Genomic DNA, 6861 nt, shown 5'->3' on the forward strand with positions numbered 1-6861 from the left:
CCCCTCACACTCGCCCCTCTCACTGACTCCCCGTGTACACTCTCCCTTCACACTCTCCCCTCTCACTGACTCCCCGTGTACACTCTCCCCTCACACTCTCCCCTCTCACTGACTCCCCGTGTACACTCGCCCCTCACACTCTCCCCTCTCAATGACTCCCCGTGTACACACTCCCCTCTCACTGACTCCCCGTGTACACTCTCCCCTCACACTCTCCCCTCTCACTGACTCCCCGTGTACACTCTCCCCTCACACTCTCCCCTCTCACTGACTCTCCGTGTACACTCTCCCCAATCACTGACTCCCCGTGTACACACTCCCCTATCACTGACACCCCGTGTACACTCTCCCCTCACACTCTCCCCTCTCGCTGACTCCCCTTGTACACTCTCCCTTCACACTCTCCCCTCTCACTGACTCCCCATGTACAATCTCCCCCATCACACTCCCCTCTCACTGACTCCCCGTGTACACTCTCCCCTCTCACTGACTCCCCGTGTACACTCTCCCCTATCACTGACTCCCCGTGTACACTCTCCCGTCTCACTGACTCCCCGTGTACACTCTCCCCTCACACTCCCCCTCTCACTGACTCCCCATGTACAATCTCCCCATCACACTCCCCTCTCACTGACTCCCCGTGTAGACTCTCCCCTCTCACTGACTCCCCGTGTACACTCTCCCTTATCACTGACTCCCCGTGTACACTCTCCCCTCTCACTGACTCCCCGTGTACACTCTCCCCTCTCACTGACTCCCCGTGTACACTTTCCCCTCACACTCTCCCCTCTCACTGACTCCCCGTGTACACTCTCCCCTCTCACTGATTCCCTGTGTACACTCTCCCCTATCACTGACTCCCCGTGTACACTCACCCCTCTCACTGACTCCCCGTGTACACTCTCCCCTATCACTGACTCCAAGTGTACACTCTCCCCTCTCACTGACTCCCCGTGTACAATCTCCCCTCACACTGACTCCCCGTGTACACTCTCCCCTCTCACTGACTCCCCATGTACACTCTCCCCTCACACTCGCCCCTCTCACTGACTCCCCGTGTACACACTCCCCTCACACTGACTCCCCGTGTGCACTCTCCCCTATCACTGATCTCCCCATGTACACTCTCCCCTATCACTGATCTCCTCGTGTACACACTCCCCTATCACTGACTCCCCGTGTACACTCTCCCCTCACACTCTCCCCTCTCACTGACTCCCTGTGTACACACTCCCCTCACACTGACTCCCCGTGTACACTCTCCCCTTTCACTGACTCCCCGTGTACACTCTCCCCTCTCACTGACTCCCCGTATACACCCTCCCCTCTCACTGACTCCCCGTGTACACACCCCCCTCTCACTCTCCCCTCTCACTGACTCCCCGTATACACTTTCCCCTCACACTCTCCCTTCTCACTGACTCCCCGTGTACACTCTCCCCTCACACTCTCCCCTCTCACTGACTCCTCGTGTACACACTCCCCTCTCACTGACTCCCCGTGTACACTCTCCCCTCACACTTTTTCCTCTCACTGACTCCCCGTGTAGACTCACCCCTCTCACTGACTCCCCGTGTACACTCTCCCCTCTCACTGACTCCCCGTGTACACTCTCCCCTCACACTTTTTCCTCTCACTGACTCCCCGTGTACACTCTCCCCTCTCACTGACTCCCCGTGTACACTCTCCTCTATCACTGACTCCCCATGTACACTCTCCCCTCTCACTGACCTCCCCATGTACACTCTCTCCTCACACTCTCCCTTCTCACTGACTCCCCGTGTACACTCTCCCCTCACACTCTTCCCTCTCCATGACTCCCCGTGTACACTCTCCCCTCACACTGACTCCCCGTGTACACTCTCCTCTATCACTGACTCCCCGTGTACACTCTCCCCTCACACTCTCCCCTCTCACTGACTCCCCGTATACAGTCTCCCCTCTCACTGACTCCCCGTGTGCACTTTCCCCTCACACTTTCCCCTCTCACTGACTCCCCGTGTACACTCTCCCCTCACACTCTCCCCTCTCACTGACTCCCCATGTACACACTCCCCTCACACTGACTCCCCGTGTAAACTCTCCCCTCTCACTGACTCCCCGTATACACTCTCCCCTCTCACTGTCTCCCTGTGTACACTCTCCCCTCTCACTGTCTCCCAGTGTACACTCTCCCCTCTCACTGACTCCCCGTGTACACTCTCCCCTCTCACTGACTCCCCGTATACACTCTCCCCTCTCACTGACTCCCCGTGTACACTCTCCCCGATCACTGATCTCCCCGTGTACACTCTCCCCTATCACTGATCTCCTCGTGTACACACTCCCCTATCACTGACTCCCCGTATACACTCTCCCCTCTCACTGACTCCCCGTGTACACTTCCCCTCACACTCTCCCCTCTCACTGACTCCCCGTGTACACTCTCCCCTCTCACTGACTCCCCGTGTACACACTCCCCTCTCACTCTCCCCACTCACTGACTCCCCGTATACACTTTCCCCTCACACTCTCCCCTCTCACTGACTCCCTGTGTACACTCTCCCCTCACACTCTCCCCTCTCACTGACTCCCCGTGTACACTCTCCCCTCTCACTGACTCCCCGTGTACACTCTCCTCTATCACTGACTCCCCGTGTACACTTTCCTCTCACACTCTCCCCTCTCACTGACTCCCCGTGTACACACTCCCCTCACACTGACTCCCCGTGTAAACTCTCCCCTCTCACTGACTCCCCGTATACACTCTCCCCTCTCACTGTCTCCCTGTGTACACTCTCCCCTCTCACTGTCTCCCAGTGTACACTCTCCCCTCTCACTGACTCCCCGTGTACACTCTCCCCTCTCACTGACTCCCCGTATACACTCTCCCCTCTCACTGACTCCCCGTGTACACTCTCCCCGATCACTGATCTCCCCGTGTACACTCTCCCCTATCACTGATCTCCTCGTGTACACACTCCCCTATCACTGACTCCGCGTATACACTCTCCCCTCTCACTGACTCCCCGTGTACACTCTCCCCTCTCACTGACTCCCTGTGTACACACTCCCTTCTCACTCACCCCTCTCACTGACTCCCCGTGTATACTTTCCCCTCACACTCTCACGTCTCACTGACTCCCCGTGTACACTCTCCCCTCACACTCTCCACTCTCACTGACTCCCCGTGTACACTCTCCCCTCTCACTGACTCCCCGTGTACACTCTCCTCTATCACTGACTCCCCGTGTACACTTTCCCCTCACACTCTCCCCTCTCACTGACTCCCCGTGTACACTCTCCCCTCACACTCTCCCCTCTCACTGACTCCCCGTGTACACACTCCCCTCACACTGACTCCCCGTGTAAACTCTCCCCTCTCACTGACTCCCCTTATACACTCGCCCCTCTCACTGACTCCCAGTGTACACTCTCCCCTCTCACTGACTCCCCGTATACACTCTCCCCTCTCACTGACTCCCCGTGTACACTCTCCCCTATCACTGATCTCCCCGTGTACACTCTCCCCTATCACTGATCTCCTCGTGTACACACTCCCCTCTCACTGACTCCCTGTGTACACTCTCCCCTTTCACTGACTACCCGTGTACACTCTCCGCTATCACTGATCTCCCCGTGTACACTCTCCCCTATCACTGATCTCCTCGTGTACACACTCCCCTATCACTGACTCTCCGTATACACTCTCCACTCTCACTGACTCCCCGTGTACACTCTCCCCTCTCACTGACTCCCCGTATACACACTCCCCTCTCACTCTCCCCTCTCACTGACTCCCCATGTACACTTTCCCCTCACACTCTCCCCTCTCACTGACTCCCCTTGTACACACACCCCTCTCACTCTCCCCTCTCACTTACTCCCCGTGTACACTTTCCCCTCACACTCTCCCCTCTCACTGACTCCCCGTGTACACTCTCCCCTCACACACTCCCCTATCACTGACTCCCGTATACACTCTCCCCTCTCACTGACTCCCCGTGTACACTCTCCCCTCTCACTGACTCCCCGTGCACGCACTCTCCTCTCACTCTCCCCTCTCACTGACTCCCCATGTACACTTTCCCCTCACACTCTCCCCTCTCACTGACTCCCCGTGTACACTCTCCCCTCTCACTGACTCCCCGTGTACACACTCTCCTCTCACTCTCCCCTCTCACTGACTCCCCATGTACACTTTCCCCTCACACTCTCCCCTCTCACTGACTCCCCTTGTACACACACCCCTCTCACTCTCCCCTCTCACTTACTCCCCGTGTACACTTTCCCCTCACACTCTCCCCTCTCACTGACTCCCCGTGTACACTCTCCCCTCACACACTCCCCTATCACTGACTCCCGTATACACTCTCCCCTCTCACTGACTCCCCGTGTACACTCTCCCCTCTCACTGACTCCCCGTGCACGCACTCTCCTCTCACTCTCCCCTCTCACTGACTCCCCATGTACACTTTCCCCTCACACTCTCCCCTCTCACTGACTCCACGTGTACACTCTCCCCTCTCACTGACTCCCCGTGTACACACTCTCCTCTCACTCTCCCCACTCACTGACTCCCCGTGTACACTCTCCCCTCTCACTGACTCCCCGTGTACACTCTCCTCTATCACTGACTCCCCGTCTACACACTCCCCTCTCACTTTCCTCTCTCACTGACTCCCCGTGTACACTTTCCACTCACACTCTCCCCTCTCACTGACTCCCCGTGTACACTTTCCCCTCACACTCTCCCCTCTCACTGACTCCCCGTGTACACTCTCCCCTCACACACTCCCCTATCACTGACTCCCGTATACACTCTCCCCTCTCACTGACTCCCCGTGTACACTCTCCCCTCTCACTGACTCCCCGTGCACGCACTCTCCTCTCACTCTCCCCTCTCACTGACTCCCCATGTACACTTTCCCCTCACACTCTCCCCTCTCACTGACTCCCCGTGTACACTCTCCCCTCTCACTGACTCCCCGTGTACACACTCTCCTCTCACTCTCCCCACTCACTGACTCCCCGTGTACACTCTCCCCTCTCACTGACTCCCCGTGTACACTCTTCTCTATCACTGACTCCCCGTCTACACACTCCCCTCTCACTTTCCTCTCTCACTGACTCCCCGTGTACACTTTCCGCTCACACTCTCCCCTCTCACTGACTCCCCGTGTACACTCTCCCCTCACACTCTCCCCTATCACTAACTCCCCGTGTACACTCTCCCCTCTCACTGACCTCCCTGTGTACACTCTCCCCTCACACTCTCCCGTCTCACTGACTCCCCGTGTACACTCTCCCCTCTCACTGACTCCCCGTGTACACTCTCCCCTCTCACTGACTCCCTGTGTACACTCTCCCCTCAGACTCTCCCCTCTCACTGACTCCCCGTGTAAACTCTCCCCTCTCACTGATCTCCCCGTGTACACTCTCCCCTCTCACTGACTCCCCATGTACACTCTCCCCTCACACTCTCCCCTCTCACTGACTCCCCGTGTACACTCTCCCCTCACACTCTCCCCACTCACTGATCTCCCCGTGAACACTCTCACCTCACACTCTCCCCTATCACTGACTCCCCGTGTACAAACTCCCCTCTCACTGACTCCCCGTGTACACAGTCCCCTCTCACTGACTCCCCGTGTACACTCTCCCCTCTCACTGATCTCCCCGTGTACACTCTCCCCTCTCACTGACTCCCCATGTACACTCTTCCCTCACACTCTCCCCTCTCACTGATCTCGCTGTGTACACTCTCCCCTCACACACTCCCCTATCACTGACTCCCCGTGTACACACTCCCCTCTCACTGACTCCCCGTGTACTCACTCCCCTCTCACTGACTCCCCGTGTACACTCTCCCCTCTCACTGACTCCCCGTATACACTCTCCCCTCTCACTGTCTCCCTGTGTACACTCTCCCCTCTCACTGTCTCCCAGTGTACACTCTCCCCTCTCACTGACTCCCCGTGTACACTCTCCCCTCTCACTGACTCCCCGTATACACTCTCCCCTCTCACTGACTCCCCGTGTACACTCTCCCCGATCACTGATCTCCCCGTGTACACTCTCCCCTATCACTGATCTCCTCGTGTACACACTCCCATATTACTGACTCCCTGTATACACTCCCCCCTCTCACTGACTCCCCGTGTACACTCTCCCCTCTCACTGACTCCCCGTGTACACACTCCCCTCTCACTCTCTCCTCTCACTGACTCCCCGTGTACACACTCCCCTCTCTCTCTCCCCTCTCACTGACTCCCCGTGTACACTTTCCCCTCACACTCTCACCTCTCACTGACTCCACGTGCACACTCTCCCCTCACACTCTCCCCTCTCACTGACTCCCCGTGTACACTCTCCCCTCTCACTGACTCCCCGTGTACACTCTCCTCTATCACTGACTCCCCGTGTACACTTTCCCCTCACACTCTCCCCTCTCACTGACTCCCCGTGTACACTCTCCCCTCACACTCTCCCCTCTCACTGACTCCCCGTGGACACACTCCCCTCACACTGACTCCCCGTGTAAACTCTCCCCTCTCACTGACTCCCCTTATACACTCGCCCCTCTCACTGACTCCCAGTGTACACTCTCCCCTCTCACTGACTCCCCGTATACACTCTCCCCTCTCACTGACTCCCCGTGTACACTCTCCCCTATCACTGATCTCCCCGTGTACACTCTCCCCTATCACTGATCTCCTCGTGTACACACTCCCCTATCACTGACTCCACGTATACACTCTCCACTCTCACTGACTCCCCGTATACACACTCCCCTCACACTCTCCCCTCTCACTGACTCCCCATGTACACTTTCCCCTCACACTCTCCCCTCTCACTGACTCCCCGTGTACACTCTCCCCT

This window comes from Pristiophorus japonicus, unplaced genomic scaffold (assembly GCF_044704955.1).
Source record: "Pristiophorus japonicus isolate sPriJap1 unplaced genomic scaffold, sPriJap1.hap1 HAP1_SCAFFOLD_440, whole genome shotgun sequence".
Taxonomy (NCBI): domain Eukaryota; kingdom Metazoa; phylum Chordata; class Chondrichthyes; family Pristiophoridae; genus Pristiophorus; species Pristiophorus japonicus.